Consider the following 15,207-nt stretch of genomic DNA (forward strand, 5'->3'; position numbering starts at 1 on the left):
ATTATATTATACTCAAAATAAAAAACTTTATCGCCATGCTCATTACTGGTCCCCCCTCCCCCCTATAGCACCCCTTCCCAACTTCCCTAACTGTCTCTTTCTTTCTTTTATTTCCTTCTTTCAATGTATATTTCTGGTTTGATATGTGTACATTTATGGAGAAAACAATGTCAGTTTATAAAGTGAACTTGGATTGGACATGGTTATATTATACGTTACCTCCAAGACAATATGCAGGACTTCCACACTCTACCGCTCAGCTAATGAGCTCTCAGAAAAAGTGTCTTGTGACAAGTCGACCATGCCTGCTTCTTTATACTCCTTTGTACACATATATTTCATTGTCTACTTTGATGTTTGTCATAAATAACGAAAAAAAAACAATAAAGTTTTAAAAAAAAGCACTAAAGGAACAACAGTCAGTGGTTATAGGGGTCTTATGTTATTGCGCAGAAGTTGTAAATAGAGATAATAATAAATAATGTGCAGCAGTTCAAAAATCCAGTAAGTAAGGGCCCCTCAAACTATTTAATAAAGTAGTAACGTAGCCCCCCTGTAAAACAAGAATAATTAGAATCAAACCATTATAAAAAATGAATAGTCTGAAGCAAAAACTCTGACACAATTATCAAAATGTGGCATTACACACTGTCCTGCCTATAATACTGTAGCTAATGAAAAACATGAAATCTGTTCTGAATTAGAACTAGCAGACTGTTGTCATGGAGATGAAACCTTACTAAATATAACATCTATGTGAGACAAATACTATACAGATTAGCTCACAGATAATGAATGTATCATATGGTGGAGACAAATACTTGACGTAAATGTCCCGCTGGCTCCTAAATATAGACATCACTTAAAAAAGTACATTATATATCGGAACTGACTCGCAGAAAGTATGAGTGAGAAATTTGGTTTTCATGTAATAATCGAGGCATCACTTGCCCACGTGACACCCAATGCAGCTGTGAGATCACACTGCGAAATTGGGTTGTGACTTTGTGGGAGGGGCTTGGCTTTGCAAAAGGGGGCATGGCTTTATGTCTCAAACCCCGCAGTCTGGGAGATGCTGGCTGCCCCCAGAGACTGCTGTGGTTGCAGTGATAGAAGCCAGGTGCATTCATGTAATGTTACAGTACAGCACCCAGAGCCGGCCCTAGCCTAAATGACGCCCTAGGCAAGATTTTGGGTGGTGCCCCCTAGCACCGCCACTAGTTCCGCCTCTGACCCTGCTCCCCTTTCCCAGCACCATCAACCCTCATCATAGCAGTCATCATTTTGGTGCTCCTACCCGCAATATTTTAAATAGAAACAGTGCACACATTCGGTGCGCAGCCCAAACAGGGGTGTGTTCTTGCTGGGAAGGGGCATGGCCACACAATACTACCCCCAATTCAAATTATGCCACACAGTAGTGCAACTTTATTCACATTATATCATGCAATGGTGTCTCTTATTCACGTTACATCACACAGTAGTACCACTGTACATTACTCCTCACATTATTCACATTATACCCTTAGAAAAAAATCCTGAGAAAATATTGTATTTTAACCACCTCCATGGCCACACTGCAACCCATCACAAAGCAGTGTGTGCTGGGCAGAGGAGAAGAGCTGCAGCTGCTGCTGCCACTTAAGGGGAGGGGGCCCGGGGCCCCCACTGGGCCCTTCCATCAGACTTTGGCCTGGGTAATTTGTACCCCCTACCCCTTTCTCTCGGCACCCCTGATAATACCACACAGTAATGCCCCTTACACATGACACACATTATTAATGTCCTTATAACCATAATGCCCCTTACACATTATGCCAACCTTTATTAATGCCCTTCATACACATAATGACACACATAATGCCCCTTACACATATGTTGCACATTATTAATGCCCTTATACACATAATGCCTGTTACACATATGTCGCACATTATTAATGCATTTATACATGACACACATAATGCCCCTTACACATATGCCGAATACTATTGCACAACCAACCGACCCGCAGACAGCACTCGCACAGCCGCTAACACTGTGACCTCTGCCTCTGCTTGGATGTTTCCTCATACATCTTGTCTCAATAGGCCATGCAGCTCCTAGCCAGTTCTGCTAACGTTGGGTGACTTTTTTGCTGACAATTCATCTTATTTGCATTGTTATGACCAGCACACACAAGGAGCTTCCGATGATTAAAATGATATGTGGCATGCCTATATTCTGTGTGTGACTGTGCCTGTACCTGCATACGGAATGCTATGTTACAGTGATTTCCATGAATACACTATTTCATATGCAGATACAGCCTCACTCACACACAGAATATAGGCATGCTGCATATCATTTTAATCAGCAGAAGCTTCTGATGCGCCTAGGCATTCCAAATGCCCTAGGCAATTGCCTAGTTTGCCTATGCCTAAGGCCGGCCCTGACAGCACCTGTCTCTTGTCACTTAGCAAGAGATGGCATTTTGGTGTCACTCATCGGCGGGTGACAGCCTTGCGCGGCCTGCACCCCCATTGTGACACACTATGTAATAGTTACAAACATACCTCCCTATATCTTTTCCCCCATGGTTGAGACTTGTTCGTGGTGCGAAGCTTAGTATGAATGCAGCTTCTACATTCCCACCTACCATTTGTGCTGAAGGATGAGTAGGCATGGCCAGAGCTCTGTGAGCTGCTGGTCATGCCCCATGTCTACTGTGTATAGATGCTGTACGCGTGCATCGGGGACTCCCAACTCCCCCCCCCCCCCAACTTAGGACACTGCCGGATGCGGGTGGGATGCAGGACATGGTTGTTCTAGCTCAGCTAGAGTTTTTACATCACTAGCATTGACAGGTCAAACTGGAAAAATGTTTTTAGGGGTTTTTCATAGGAAGGAGATTTCAACACAACAATGTTATCGGAGACTGTGGGGCCCATTTATTATCGATATTTACCTACAGATGGAGCGCGGGGGTCTGGCGTTCAGATCACCAACCTCTAGCCCCCGCCAGTTGCCAGAAGGGGACACGCTCACTTTTCACCTTCTGACGGAGCTCCCCGTCGTTCCCTGCTGCCACCTGACCATTCCCCGACGATTCCCGGCAACCCCCCTTAACCCTGCCCGTCTCCCTGAAGAGGAGATGGGCAAGGTTCCTATCCCTCGCCGCTGAAAAACTGGGATGCATGTGCGTGTGAGAAGCTTGCGCTTCCCAGTCAGATGGAGCACTGACTGGTACTGAACGAGAGGCGCTCCATCTGTATGTCATGTGTTTGGTAAATGTCAGTTATAAATTGATTGACAAAGTGCCATGTATTATGTACAACAAGTTTTAAATAGCAAAAACTTGTTGATAAATAGGTCCCTCAGTCCAGTCCAAATGAATAGAAACACAGATAGAAGCATTATGGTGTCACTGTGACCTCTCCTGAATAAGACAAGGGGCCAAATGTGATAGGGTGAGAGTTTCAGAAAGTGAGAGATTTTGGGAGAGTTTTCCCCTTTTTTTTTTAAAGCAGCAATCAATTACACTGCAAAACCAGGTTGATTCTGCCATGTAATTGATTGCTGCTTTAAAAAACATGGGAAAACTCTCCCAAAATCTCTCACTTTCTGAAACTCTCACCCTATTACATTTGGCCCAAGATGTCATTTAGGTACATCCTGATCCTTAACCCCTTCCCGACACATGACGTATATATACGTCATGTGTCGGTTGCGGGGGAATCAAGCCAGCTCACGGAGTGAGCTGGCTTGAAAGAGAGCAGGTAATGGCTGTATATTACAGCCAGGTACCTGCTCTCACGGCCACGAGCGGCGAGTTTGCCGATCGTGGCCGTTTAACCCTTTAAGCACCGCGGGCAAAGCGCCCACAGTGCTTAAATAGCTGATCGGAGGGGGCCCCCGCGGCGAGATCGGAGGGTGCCGATCGGTTGCCATGGCAGCCAGGGGTCTAATGTAGACCCCTGTGCTGGCCATGTCAGCATACCTATTACATCCTGCCTGAGGCAGGATGTAATAGGAAGTGCTGAAAATCACTATGTTCAGCCATAGAGCTCTATGGCTGAACCTAGTACAGGCAATCGCGCCCCATAGTGGTCAAGTACACTAGGGGGCCTTGTAGTAAAAGTAAAAAAAAAAAAAAGTAAAAAAAAAAAAAATGTTAAAAGTTCAAATCACCCCCCTTTCCCCATTTCACAAATAAAAATAAATAAAAAAAAACACAAAAAAACACATATTTGGTATCGCCGCGTTCCTAAAAGTCCGATCTATTAAAATATAACATTAGTTATCCCGCACGGTTAAAGGCGTAAACGGAAAATAATTCCCAACGCCAAAACTACGTTTTTTGGTCGCATCGCCTACCCAAAAAAATGTAACTAAAAGAGATCAGAAAGTCGCACATATCCCATAATGGTATTAATTAAAAAGTACACTTCAGCCCGCAAAAAATGAGCCCTCACCCAGGTCCGTAGGTGGAAAAATAAAAAAGTTATAAGCCGCAGAACATAGCGACGCGACGCAAATTAGAAAAACCGTAAAATTTTCTATTTTTTTTTTTAGTGCTAAAACGTAACGAAAACTATATAAGTTTGGTATCACCAGAATCGTAACGACCCATAGAATAAAGATAACCCATCATTTTAAACGAACTATGAACTCCAAAAAAACCGTAACCAGCGCAAAATTGTGGAATGGCGTTTTTTTTTTTTTTTACCCCACATTGAATTATTTCCTGATTCCCCAGAATATTATACGGTATAGTAAATGGTACCATTAAAAAGTACAACTTGTCCTGCAAAAAAAAAGCCCTCATGTGTCTATATAGCCGGAAAATTTAAAAAGTTACGCTTATTTGAACGCAAGGAGGAAAAAAAAAAAAATTAACAAAAAAGGCCTCGTCGGGAAGGGGTTAACTACAAAGTACTGTGTGATGTTCACTGGTTCTCCGAGATATTGTCACAAACAGCAAAGTTCTCAAATGACATCCTAGTCAACCAAAACTGCTGCAGTTACTCAAATTCCTGCTTCTTTCATACAATACTATAGGTACATATATTAAACTGCAGTGCACACCTGCTGGGTGCGGATTATAAGATAGTGTTTAGATAGACAGTCAATAGGTCTACCCCAAAAGGTTGACATGCAATAGGTTCACAGGGTAAAAATGTTGGCCGGATCAAAATTTCTTATTTCTTATAAAACGCAGCAAATTCTTTTGCGCTTTACAACTCGATGCACAGATGGGTAATAATAACAAACAGTATAAGAGGTAGGAAGGCCCTGCTCACAAGCTAACAAACACATTGGATGAAATGTGATAGGGTGAGAGAATCAGAAAGTGAGAGATTTGGTAAGAAATCTCCAGGTTTTTTAAATCGGCAATCATTTACACTTCAAAGTCAAACTGGTTTTCCAGTGCAAATGATTGCTGCTTTAAAAAAAATGTAGATTTCTTACCAAATATCTCACTTTCTGATTCTCTCACCCTATTACATTTCACCCATTGTTTTACTTAGTACAACCCACCCTATGGTCAAAATATGATAGGGTTGTGAGAATCAGATAGTGAGAGATTTTGGGAGAGTTTCCCATTTTTTTTAAAAGCCTTAATCACATGGCAAAATCAACCTAGTTTATTACATTTGGCCCTGTATGCGCTAAGAAAACCGAGGGCTGACTAAGCTAGAGGTGACATAAACTACAGAAGGAGTCTGAGATGCCTGCACTTTAGGTTGTGGTTTTTGTTAAGGGCTATGATGCTGCAGCAATAGCCAATTAGGGAGCTAGGGAGGAGTTTCCTGTAGTAGGAATAGCCAGAGAGTCAGGTGATCTGCTCTCTGGCCCGGTTTTCCCCACCCTCCCTCCCTATTTTCTATCTTTTCTTGGCGGCGGTAAAGAACGGTCCTTGTTCAAATGGAAGTGATATGAGGATAGTGGGGTGCGCTCTCCCGTTAATGATACGCTTGTAGCCCATGCCCCTTGGACAGGGGTGGGATACACCATCTGCCTGGGTTGGTAGCGTGGGAGAGTTGAACACCAATGATGTGTGAATGGTGTGATGTCATCTTACCCCTCTTTTCTCTATGACCGTTCTTTAGGGCCGCCACCCTCTTTTATAGAATAATATAAATAGTTGTCAATCAATAAATTTGACATTCATATTGAAACGCCAGCACTTGTGTCTGTCTCTTTATTTGTAGTGTTAAGTTAGATAAGATTAGATAAGTTATTAAAGTGTTAGGGCATAAAGATTGCCGATGGTAAGTTTAATGCATGAGCAATGAAGCAACCGCTTAGCATAGTTAGTGCTCTCATGGATGGCTCAGTGCAGGCATGTCCAAACTATGGCCCACCAGGTTGAAACTACAAGTCCCATCATGCCTTGACACAGTTTTGCTATTAGGGAATGCTAAAACGATTGCAAGGCATGCTGGGATGTGTAATTGCACAACAGCTGTAGGGCCGTAGTTTTAGACATGCCAGGCTTAGTGCATCTTCCCTTGTGCAGGGTAAACAGCCAGATACACCAGGACAGCGTCAAGGGAAGTAATTTGTAAATGTACTAAGCGAACAGTGGTAGGAATCCTTGAAAAAGTCATTAATGGAGATGGAACATGTTGGGACATCCCAACAATGGACACTTTCATTTATTGCCTTTATAAATAATATGTTTCCACTGCCTTCTTGGAGTGTACACTTTTTTTTATTAACAGTATCCAAGTTGACATGTAAAAAATGATTCATGTTAAATAAAACATTCCTGCACAGATTATATCTGCTTATACATACATTTATCTTTCTTGGCACCAGGGGCGGCTCGTACCTGGGTATAAGAGGGGGTTGCCGATGGATGTGCTGCCGGGTCTCCCCGATCCAGGGTCCCTGCAGCTGTACAATACACTTGACAGGCGTCACACCCGGTGCATGCGCAGTAGCGGCAATATTCATTATTCTGCCATTTGTCGTTGAACCGCGCTCATTGATCAGCTGGGACCGGGTAAAATACTGGGGGTGTGGCCTATTTTCTGGCATGTGCAGGACTGAGCTCCTGCTGCTACTGCCCGATAATGATGGAAAGGGGGGGTAGCTACTGCCAGGCCCCTCCATCAGGCCCGGGGACTCAGTGCTGCCTTTCTAGGCTCTGCCGAGTCCCCGCTGGGTGAAGGAGCCACCTGTTGCCCAAACTGCCTGACACTGAAGGCTGTCCTTGAACCCCTTGGACCCCCGTTTCAAGTTTCATGAAACAACTCGCAACTCTGAATATATATAATGAACTAAAAATGTAAGTTTAAAAAAACAAATCTGCTTGAAAATGACGGGGAACCATGAAATGACAAATTCACTGATATGATCACAACATAGGGCCTAATGCAAACTTGATCGCAAAGCTGTATTCTCAAACGGATATAACCAAGTTGCCCTGCAGGTGGGATAAATGTAATGGGTATGGGTTATTTGGTCAACATGCATTGGGTCGACCTCTGAGAGTCAACAGGCCTTAGGTGGATGCCTGAAATATGTTGACATGGGTAAGGTCGACAGGGTCGGAAGGTCAACATAAACATTAGGTCAACAATGGGAAGGTCAAGAGTCAAATGTGGGTTTTCCACATTTTGGTTCTGAATGTTGACACAGTCAACATAGACAACGTCTAAGCGTACTGCGCCCCTTCGCATGGCTTGCTGTGCTCACCATGCTTCGGGCGGAAGCGGTACATCTGTCAGAACAGACTTAGGTCTACAGTCATTAGGTTGACCCCGGAAGGTCGACTTGCCCCAAGGTCGACAGGGTTAAAGGTCGACATGACTTAAGGTCGACATGGGCCAATGTCGACATGGGTTTAGGTCGACAGTCATTAGGTCGACGTGAGTTTTTCACTTTTTTAGCCGAATGTCGACACAGTCGACATGGACACAGTTGGAGATGCACCGCAGCCCCTCGCATCGCTCGCTTCACTCGCCATGCTTCGGGCACGGTGCCTCGCTACGCTCGGCACACTATTTTATTCTCCCACCAAGCCCTAGTGGATGGTAGGGCATGAAATACCACCTGTCGGCACATGTCGGCTCAAAAAAAAGTGAAAAACTGATGTCGACCTAATAACTGTTGACCTTGACCCATGTTGACCTTTAACCCTGTCGACCTTGGGGCAAGTCGACCTTCCGGGTCGACCTAATGACTGTAGACCTAAGTCTGTTCTGACAGATGACCGCTTCCCCTCGCTGCACTCGTCACACTATTTTATTCTCCCACCACGCCGTATTGGATGGTAGGGCATGAAATACCGCCTGTCAGCACATGTCGGCTCAAAAAAATGTGAAAAACTCATGTCGCCCTTTTGACTGTCAACCTTGCTATTGTCAACCTAGTGCTTCCAACCCTGTCTACCTTACCCATGTCAACCTATTTCAGGTGTCGACCTTCGGTGGTCGACCCAATGCATATCAACCTTAATAAGGTTGACCTATTGACTGTATACCAATGTGATATGCACAGAGAGAGTAACAATGCATACCCACTGGCCATTTTGGCCCATGAGCAGGGCCGCAGAGAGGTGGGGGGGAGCAGGTACAAATTACCCAGGCCTGGGTTTGCTGGAGGTGTAAGGTGGGGGCCCTGGTCTGATTTCTTAGCGATTTGACAAGATTGCTTAGAAATTAAGCTCCGTGTGTATAGGCCCGGGAATGCGCGGTCCTGCGCGACACTATCGCCTGACTAGATTTATACCTCATGCAGTATAAATCTAGTCATTGCCAGTATTCTCTCAATTGAGAACACTGGCTGTGACAGATTGCTCATCACACGGCACTGTTTGCTGAGCGATCTGTGCTTAGATAGATCGTTCAGCACACAGCACCCATCGCCCCATGTGTACAGGGCAATACATTTGCCTCACCTGCAGTGCACATGTTTTTGTTCATTGAAGGGTAAAAAAATGTGCTTTGCGATCAACTCTAAATCAGTACCATTGTGATTTGTGGAACTCATAGCTTCTCTACACTGCCCCTTGGTGGCTATTTATTGTATTATCAATTCAAGCTTATTTTGAATATGGTAAATGTTTTATTTAATATGATGCAGTGGCGTAACTATAGAGGGTGCAGGGGGTGCAGCTGCTGTAGGCCCTGTGGCTTGGGGGGGGGGGGGGGGGGGGGCAAAGGCAATCCCACTGCACCCTCTTTAGTTATGCCCCTGCGATATGTACTGATCAATTTCTGTAAATCGGTGAGGCCCCGAACTGCATAGGCTCTCCCTGCTTTGCCTCGCTGCTGCTGTGTGCTGCTGCCAGCTCCACTGATTGTGACTGTCACAGTGATTTACAGGCAGCATAGATGCCGGTAGCAGGAAGAGGCCCAGGGCCGGCAACAGAAATCTTGGGGCCCTCTACACTGATATTTCTGGGGCCCCCCCCACATAATCCAGCTGTGCAGCAGCCCCATTGAAGTACCCACGGGAGTTACAGGCCGCACGCAGCAAGCTATGAGTGCGGGCCCTGCCCTGCACAACCTGCAGGCAGCCCCACTGTACTCGCCATGGCTAGTCTACTCCACCACCCGCGGGCCGCAGCTGCAAGCTATGACCTGGGCTGGGCAGTGGGCCCCTAGGATTGTAGGGCCCTCGGGCAACTGCCCATCAAGCCCATGTGTAAAGACAGCCCTGCCTGGCTCTCTCTGCAGAGATGAGCTCCAGGCAGCTAATTGCCTCCTTCCCTCCTCACCTTAGTCACCTATACTTTCAAGGTCCGGATCCAGGGTTCCCTTTTCTGACTTCAATTGGGGACTTGTCTTCTCCAACTGTCCCATCATGCTGCGCCTCCATCTCCTGCAGTGACAGGAAGGCACTAGCAGGGCAGAAGGCAGCCACCGCACAGAATCTGGAGCAGATTTGACAATGGGGACGCACATGTGTAGTAAGGTATGTGCGCAGTGCAACAGGAGACAGCCGACTCAGCCTCCCTGTGCTGAGTGGCTGCTGCTGCCTGCTGCACTGTAAGCGTGGACACCGGTCACAGACTCTAATCTCCCCTCCAGTCCAGACTCCAAACACTCTGACATAGCAGCCGGAGAGACCCGGCGGCTGCACACAGTCGGACCGAGCCAGGCAGCACACTTTGTGCACACAGACATGGGTAGGGGGCTGGGCGGCATTAACAGACTGCAAAGTAGACGGCTGCAGGGGTAACACTGCCTACAGACAGGCCCCGGCTGGGCTCTGGGGCCCTTCAGATCCCAGGGGCCCGTCACACATGTCCCCCTTGACCCCCCTGTCGCCGGCCGTGGGAAGAGCGGGACCCACAACTGTAAGGGCTCCTGCTCTCCAGCTCTCCCCCAGGCAGGAGATACCAAAGTTATGCTTACAAGTTTGTCCTATTTTTGCCTCTTTTGCTCCTATAATTATATTGTGTGCATGTGGGGGCAAGTTGATTGGTATGGGGTGCCTATGGGGCTAATTCAGCTTGGATTGAGAATGTGTAAAGTTGCAGTTGACTGAATGTAATTAGCCGCCACCCAAACATAAGAAAACACACCCTATGTAAATTTGTGAGAGAACTGCAAATGGATCACTAATGGTCACTAATCGCGACCAATTCACAGATCCATATGCAATTCATGAACCATCGAAAGGATTTTGCAGTGTTCAATTTTCAGTAGGTCTGACCCTTCCAGTAATCTGCAACTGAGACAGGGTGGAAGTGGCCACCGTTCACGTTACTAGTAAGACCGCTCAAAGCAAAAGCTTAGAAAGCTAGGGGGTTATTCAGATTCAATCGGTCCCCCACACGTTTGCGACTGCGCATGTCTATAGGTTTTTATGCGCATGTGCAGCTGCTGTGTGCGAGCGCTCCCACACAGAAGTCTGGGCGGGAGGCGTGGAGGGGCATGGGGTGATGGGCCAGGCAATTTGCATATGGGAACGCCTAGCATTTCTTGGGCATTCCCATGCGAAGTGCCCAGTGTCGCCGGTGTGGGGGGCAGCTGACGTCAGCGGATGTCAGCTGCCTGCGCTGTCCTTGCATAGGGCGCCCACAGGTCTGAGACACCATAGATGTGTCTCAAATCTGCAAGCACTAAAGAAATCATTCAATGGTTGCCGACCAAATGACTTCTACCCTACACCCAAGGCTGCGAATGGATGATTATGCAAATCATCCATTTGCATGCCTACAAGGGGGGTGCACGCGGCCGTGCAGGTGGCCCTTGGTGGACTTGCAAGGCTGCGAATTTCCATAACCAGAATAAGGGCCCTAGTCTGCTCCCTTCTGTGTTTGTACATCGGTGACAAAGGCCCTTATTCTGATTGATGCGTACTTTTCCGCATACTTTCGGATAGCGTCTTTACGGCGTCTGCGCATGCGTGGAGAACGCAACGCGCATGTGCCACGCATTGACTCCGTACCTGTTCGGGCAAATCCCGTACAAAACTGTGCACCGCAATCAGTCTGGAAATATGGGCGTATTATGGGCGTCATGCGGAATGAGACATGGGCGTAGTTTCAAAGTGGGCAAAACTGGGAGGAAACATGGGCGGACACGGGGGAGTACACTTATGTTGGGGGGCGTGCATTCGGATAGCACTCCGAATGCACGCGACCAAAACCGATAGAAATGTGCGGTGTCCATAAGTCAAGTATTGCTTTGCGGAAACCACTCGGTCTTGCGGTAGGCGAACGGAACGCCTAATGACTACAAGCATTAACACCTGAACCCAATACAATCGACTCCTTTACTCATTACTCACTAATAGGACGCTTGTCAGTGCTTTAATTGAAACCATTGCACTTCAATTGCTGGAAGGGTTAATGTGTGCAATGCATGTGTTAGGCATGCTTGTAAGGATATATTGGCATCTAATTGATTCCAATTCCAAATAAACATTTTTTTATGAGGATAGGTAATTGAATAAGTGGGTCATGTGATGTATTGCAGAATAGACATAATAGTGAGTAGTTTTGCGTAAATACACCGCTTCCGTGCGGAAGCACCGCTTGCCATCCGTTTGGATGCGGGATTCCCGTGCATACTCTGTAATACCGTGCAGAATCGGAGTGTTTCCCCCGCACACGCATGGTTTGTATGTCGTCCGTAAACACGCCCTGTTCTTAAAGAGTGAGTCCGTCCGAATGCGGAGGACACGTGGGCGTTTCTACGGACGATGGCCGCATGCGGCAGCACAGCGTGGCGTGCGGACCGCACCGTAAGAATTCGGGAATATCCGCACCGATCAGAATAAGGGCCAAAGAGATGTAGTTTCACTCGATGCCAGTGGGAGAGAGATGATAAAGAAGCAAAATCTGTTAGTATTTTTACATTAAAAAAAAAACTATTAAACAGTTTAACAAAATATTTCTTCAAATTCACTAAACATGTTTTTTTATAGAAGAGAATTAATGTTATACAGAACCGTGCCTCTGTAAATGCGCAGGGTTTTTTGTTTGATACATCACCATGCAATTAATTTCAAAGGTTAGCTATAACTAGCTTCTGATGCAACAATAGCCATACTTTTGAATTCATTTTGTAATCAACTATTATGTTTCCCGCAGGTGGTTTTGACTTGCTGGAGCTTTTCTGAGTTCTATTCAAACAACAAATAGATCAAAAATGTCCTTATAAAGCCCTTGAATGATTGTTTATCCATTAACAATTATTATAACTTAAACACACAGAACAAATGTGTTTTTTTTATTATTATTTACATAATAGGAACTGGAGGCTATTGAACATGTTAATGTATTCTAAATAGTAAAACAAATTCTTTTTCCTTATACTTTAAATATTTTTGTTAAAATGAGCCCTTTGTGAAAAACCAAAGTACTTTGCAGAGTAACAGAATATGATCCCTTCTAAGTTATTCTACATCAAGGGAGCTCCTAAAACAGATGAAGATGTTTTATGGTATTGGATTAGATTATTGAAAAAAAAAAAGTATTTTGACCTATATATAAAATAGTCACATCCCCGAACAATGGTTCCCACTGCAGCAACAAAGAAAGGCCACACCAGGGCCCTTATTCTGATTGACGCGGACTTTACCGCATACTTTCGGATCGCGTGTTTTCGGCGTCTGCGCATGCGTGGAGAACGCAACGCGCATGTGCCACGCCTTGACTCCGTACCAGTTCGGCCAAATCCCGTCCAAAACTGTTCCCCGCAATCAGTCGGGAAATATGGGCGTATTATGGGCGTCATGCGGAATGACACATGGGCGTAGTTTCAAAGTGGGCAAAACGGGGCGGAAACATGGGCGGATACGGGGGAGTACACTTATGTTGGGGGGCGTACATTCGGATAGCACTCCGAATGCACGCGATCAAAAAGGGCAGAAATGTGCGGTGTCCACAAGTGTACTATTGCTTAGCGGACACCACTCGTTCATGCGGTAGGCGAACGTACGCCTAATGACTACAAGCATTAACACCTGAACCCAATAGAATCGACTCCTTTACTCATTACTCACTAATAGGACGCTTGTCAGTGCTTTAATTGAAACCATTGCACTTCAATTGCTGTAAGGGTTAATGTGTGCAATGCATGTGTTAGGCATGCTTGTAAGGATATATTGGCATCTAATTGATTCCAATTCCAAATAAGAAGTTTTTTATGAGGATAGGTATTTGAATAAGTGGGTCATGTGATGTCTTGCAGAAGATACATAATAGTGGGTTGTTTGGCGTAAATACTCCGCTTACGTGCGGTAGCACCGCTTGGCTCCCGTTCGGATGCGGTATTCCCGAGCATACTCTGTAATACTCTGTAATACCGTGCAGAATCGGAGTGTTTCTCCCGCACACGCATGGTTTGTATGTCGTCCGTAAACACGCCCTGTTCTTAAAGAGTGAGTCCGTCCGAATGCGGAGGACCCGTGGGCGTTTCTACGGACGATGGCCGCACGCGGCAGAACACCGTGGCGTGCGGACCGCACCGTAAGAATGCGGGAATATCCGCACCGATCAGAATAAGGGCCCAGGAGAGGAGCCTAGGATCATTGCATCAGCAGTACGGATGTTGTTATAGTTAGCATTACTGCCTCACAGCAGGTCATGCGCTCAATTCCCACCATGGCCTCAACTGTGTGGAGTTTGTATGTTCTCCCTTTACTTGCTTGGGCTTCCTTAAGGTTCGTCTGGCTTTATTCCCACAATTTACAAATTATACTGATGTGTGTGAGCATGTACATGTGTTAAGGAAGATATAGATTGTAAATTCCACTGGTGCAGGGACTGATACGATTGTCCAAAATATTCTCTGTAAGCGCTGTGGAATATGTGTGCACTATATAAATAGCTGGTGACAATAAATAAAATACTGTAGTAAGTGCAGGGATGACACAGCATGTTTTGGGTCCATATGTAACGCTACTATGCCAAAAAAGATTGGCACTGGAAGAGCTTCACCAAGGTCCTCTGTGAAAGTTATGGCCTTTGCTTGGGGAAAGCTACTGTAAATAGTGCAAACAGTATAATGATGGAAACAGGCCAAGGTTACGTCAGGCAGCTCAGGTACAACATCCTATCCAAGGTTAGGGGAAGGAAGTGCAGGTATAAAGTAGAATAAAAAGCCAGAGTGTTACTATGTTACAAGAAAATAAATATAGTTGAATGTGCTAAGTAGATTTACAATATTTCATTAGAGGATTGAATGCACCATCCACTGTATAAAAACATTTAATTGCTACTTTTCCATAGCAGGGGATATTCTTTATGTTGGTGCCTGAAATACTCTGATGTTGCATAGACTGATTGGGAAAGTTTCAGAAAGATTTATATCTTTATCACCAGAAACCTATAGAAGATGCCAGAAGCTTCCAGTTGCATCCAAATGAATGGAGGTATATGCAAGTGGTCTGTATTGCTTAATAGGGAGAACTGCTTTGGGATGTTGTTGGCATTAGTGCCTGCTTGGAATCACTGAGGATTTGCCCACAGGGAATCTTTTGCATGGCTTTGCTGGATTGCTGTGGCAGAAGGAGGAGTTAGAAGTTAAAGTTAAGTTGAAATGAGGAACAGATCCAACTAGGAACCAGCCTTGTAGTTACAGGTAAGTTCCAGTTCAAGCACTGCTCATCAGAGGTCAACCTGACTCCATACCAAGACGTACAGTATAACGTTAGGATTTATTTTGCCTTGATGTCCTTAAGTTCTAAAAAGGAAACAAGTGAGAACTCAAGCTGCAGCTATTTGCTTGAAGTACAATGAAAATACAGTAAGGTTTC

This window comes from Crinia signifera, chromosome 9 (genome assembly GCF_055691185.1).
Source record: "Crinia signifera chromosome 9, ASM5569118v1, whole genome shotgun sequence".
NCBI classification, from domain to species: domain Eukaryota; kingdom Metazoa; phylum Chordata; class Amphibia; order Anura; family Myobatrachidae; genus Crinia; species Crinia signifera.